The sequence below is a fragment of the Zootermopsis nevadensis genome, unplaced genomic scaffold, assembly GCF_977971745.1.
Source record: "Zootermopsis nevadensis isolate Lab colony 2312 unplaced genomic scaffold, Znev_1.0 Znev_ptg000002l, whole genome shotgun sequence".
Taxonomy (NCBI): domain Eukaryota; kingdom Metazoa; phylum Arthropoda; class Insecta; order Blattodea; family Termopsidae; genus Zootermopsis; species Zootermopsis nevadensis.
In genome coordinates this window covers 240,045-244,554 of record NW_028259134.1, presented here as the reverse complement: position 1 = coordinate 244,554, position 4,510 = coordinate 240,045, and positions in this window count along the sequence as shown.

Sequence of the window (4,510 nt, the reverse complement as noted above, 5' to 3'; positions counted from 1 at the left end):
TCCCTTTTATATACGACCAGCGCATTAAGGCGCTGATACGTCATTGGTCGACCGTCAATTGCGCGGTTAATACAATGAACTTTATTGGAGTATGCGAGAGTGACGTCAAAATCCCGCCGGGTTAATGGGTTTACACGCGTCACGTGTCGCGAGGAATAAAACTTCGAACGTTTCTTGTAAACTGACGTCGACGATTTTATGTAGGGCAACGGAGCTGAGGCGGAACGGACGTGAATTTGGGGCGAAAATGTTCAGCTCAGGGGATGACGGGCGGGTCACAAAGCAGTGACCTTATAAATTATTTCAGCGATGCTTAAGAAGACCGCAAATTTCGAAGCCAGTTAGTGCGTGTGTCCGTACGTATTTTAATTCTGTGCGAAACTTTTCGCTTTTCTGCGAACTCAGAAATTCGGCAATACTCGACACGGCGTCGAGTGCACAACCACTAACAGACTCACGGGGCCGCCATGTTGGTGAGAATCTACAACCGCGATGCATTAATTCCTCCTCGCGGACTACGGCAACTAGGCTGACAATTAAGGAAAGTGCGACAACGTGATTCGACGCATTACGAAAAGAACGCCAACCCCACTCTGAATAAAAACGCTCGTTACGCAATGAACATTCCTTCGCGCTGATGACATTAAAATGACGATGTGTCAACATTAGGGCCTCGTATTCTGTTTCTGTCGTCCAGAAAGAGGACACTCCTCTGCAGGGAATTAGAATTACAGTGGGACTTTTTGTTCCAGTTTTGTTGAAGATGAACACAGGCAAATGCCTCTTCCGTGCTATGCTCGAGTTATCTTGTTTTCGGTCCTCGTGGTTCTGTTGTTCGTCAAGCGAAGTCGCGGCTCTCTGCAGGAGGAAGCAAGTGCGATGTTCTGAACGCGTTATCTCTTTCACCAGGAGGAGCGGCCCCTGTGAACGAACCCAATGCATGGGCTCCTACAAAGTTTTCTGCCAAGTAATTACTCAGTGTTATTGTATTTTTCCCATTACCTTATCGACACAACAATTAGGTCGGAACCTAACCTAAAACCCACGTATTCTCCGATATATCGACAGCCGTGCAATTCGACTCTCAGACAAGATATCGAGGCTTCTCTGAACAACTATCGCTCTCACCTTACGACATCTCAGGGCAGCGACTCCCGTTGATAAGAGGCAGTTAGAGAGTATCAAGATAAGTTGTCCTCCAATGACACGAGCTCCGGCTATTAGTGGACCGAAAATATGGATTCTTAATTTGAAAAGTGACAGACGGACGCACACTAATGAGTGCCATAAGCGATCTTAGAAATAAAACTCTAACGGGGAGCCTTCAACAGGCACGGGCTGTCTATTCCCAACCTCAGACATCGAAATGTACCGCTCGGACTGCACTTACGAAGATGTTTACAGAACATCTGGGCAGAATGACACCAAAACACCCGCCAACACCCACAAGGAAGACAAGCGAATGGACGCGGTCAGTTCGTGGTCTCGCACGCCCAGAACAGATCCAGTATTTAGACGAAATATTAGATCAGGAAGGAAAAAATGGGGCGTAATCCTGAAGAAGAGGATTGCTCGCGCGAACAGCTCCCGTTGGAACTGAGATCGGCCACGGGCGGGCGGGCAGACAAATTCCTTTAAAAGTGCGAGCGAAGAGTTTTTCGATGATGTGGTGACAATTGCAGAAGTGATCGTAGCGCCAACGAAATTGTTCTGGCGCGGGGCGCGAATCCGAGGTCAGAAAATGGTCGGTGCACTTTTCGTTTCGATGGGAATCCTCCCCTGACCCAGACTTCGGCCACAATTACGGAGCGCTCAGGAGGGATCAAACACACAAACAAAAGATTCAGAAGTCTCAGGCCAAAACATTACAAGTGACGAATCTGTCTCGCTGTCGTAGCCTTGAGGTGCTTCTAGGGTACAGAACCACAGCCTTCTTAAGGCTCCGACATCGAACCAAAACATTTCGCCCTGTCGCCTTCGAGACATCAGATACAGACGCATCTCTGAAAACATCCGAAGACCCCACACAGAATGACGCCAATGTTTCTCTGCTGAAGAAGGGGTCAGTGGCCTTCCACTGCATTAATCCGGCCCGCATCAACGATTGCACATCATTAAGAACGTGGTCCATTCGCTCATGCGTTGAGCTACGACTAAGAACCACAGTCGAAGTTACGCAACAACCAAGCCCGTTTATGACCCAAGGGCCCCGGAACGTTTAGTTCCAGGCACAATCATTTCACGATGCACCAGACATAAAGTTAAATGTTTATTACTGATTTTCTTTGTTGGACTTTCCTCTTCCTTGATTTCACGTCAAAAACTTGCGACTCGTGAATGTTTCTCGGTTCCGATGATTCGGACACTGCGGAGTTCCTACTCAGAAAGGGCGCACCTCAGTCACTGGACCTTAAGCGGAACTCACTTCAAATCTAGTTCTTCGGAACTCCAAAAGACTGAAAAGCTGATGGTGTCTTTTGCTGCCCGGACCAAGTTTTAAATTCTCGATTTTCGATGAACACAACGAAACGCGTGGACCGACTTAGTGAGTGCAGTCACGGGTGACGTGACGCTCCTTCAGATTCGAAACGATTAAATTTGCTTTATTTGAAAATTGCTCTGTAACAGCCCCTAAAGTGGGCGGTTTGATTGGAGCCCGACGTCTCGAGAAGGCGCGTGAGACTGTCATGCTCTCAACCTCGCAATGTTCTGTTTACTTCAGATGCAAGCGATTTCATGGGCACTTCAACGTTTCTAGTTCAAACCGCTACTTCGTCGCACTAACTGACGTGCGTCAGATGTCGACTTCAAGGATATTCTTATTGTGAGTCGTCTCCACCCATAATTTGCGAAATTAGTCAGCATTAAGCACTTGGCTCGTCCCGGGGAAGACAATTGCGACAGGCCACTCGTTCCAGCTTTTTGTCCGACGTCCGTGGAACGAATCTCCTGCACTCCGAAGAACCAACCAATTCGGTCATCGATTCTTGGGCGTATTTCCCAAGAATGCGGATTCTGCACTGACACCATTGCCGTCATACAAAATGTGCCGAATGCCGACTTCATCCCACGTGTCTAAAAACTCCCCAGCGTTACCATAAAACGGTTAGCAAGATGGCGCCAAGCGTCAATTGACCCGCTGCTTGGCAACAAGTGAACGCACGATGCAGCGCTTGAAAGACAAACAACTGTCGCGGCCCTAGTTCGAGTCTTCCACTGGCACTGATTCTGCGGTCAGCCTGACACAAATCTTCCTTTCTAGATGACCTCGGGGCAACGGCTTCCGGTGCCATGAATTGGTCGGACGAGGCCGTTACTGGCCTCGACACTGAATGGCAAACCAAGGTCCCCGTCCTCCAGCTCGTGAGGAAACACACGAGGAGCAGTGTTCAACTTTCTTCGCCAGTCTCACGCCCACAACTTGCACTCACAAATAACTATCGTATCAAAGCCACTATAAACTGAAATGCCTTCGTAAACTGCAATTTTTGTCACCCTATGACGCACGAATTTGTCTGAAAAGTTTGCTGTTTACTCGACTTGTCAAAGAATATCCCACTTTCTTTACGGAACCCAAAGGCTCATCACCGTGTTTACAAAAGCCAACCACCGGACCATATCCTGAGCCAGCTGCATCCAGTTCGCTTCGATTCCAATCTCCCACAGCTCCATCTTGAGGTTATTCTCCCACCTCCACCCCTCCCCCCCCCCCATGCGTGCCGCACGCCAATCACCCTAACAATATCAGGTGTGAGTAAAGGTCATTATGCAATTTTCCCCACGACCCGTCTTCCCATCATCCTCAACTCTGTTCTCAAAGACCCTCAGTCCGTGCTCCTCCCTCGAAGTGAGAGGCCAAGTTTCGCACCCACACGGCACAACTGGCAAAATTGCACTTTTGTGCATTTTAATCTTTGGTTTTTTGACATGAGACGGACGGACAAAAGATTTTAGGCCATTTTGAATAGGAAACATGTCAGACAAATGTTTGCCGTAGTTTTCATTCATCAGCGTTTTGGTCGAAAATGAAAACATCCGTCAGAACACGCATCCACAGAGCCAGAGTTGATGTGGAGACATCGGACGGATGCTGCGCAGATGTGAATTTTAGGATCCCTGCAATACAGCCTACACTGAATGGATCTTTCTACTGCTCATGTAGCGTGTAATATTCTGGCACCTACTGACACTGTTCAGCAGGTTCTAATCTGTACTACACACTGCAGAACTCTAGCGTGGCTTACGTAGCTTGAATAGCTGTACGACGGGGGAGTGTTGTATGTTTGTTTCGATATAAGTGGTACAAAGTGTCAACCACAGGTTTAGAGCATAATTTAGATAAACGTTTTGCTGGTGGCAACAGTATCATATATATATCTTTCATAAATATCATTCCTCATCTTGGAATCCGTTGTTGCAAAACGCAACTGGAAATTTCTATTTCAGGTGTTCATGATGGTTTCAGACTAAATGCATTATTATTTTGAGATATGTGATTTTTCACTGTGGT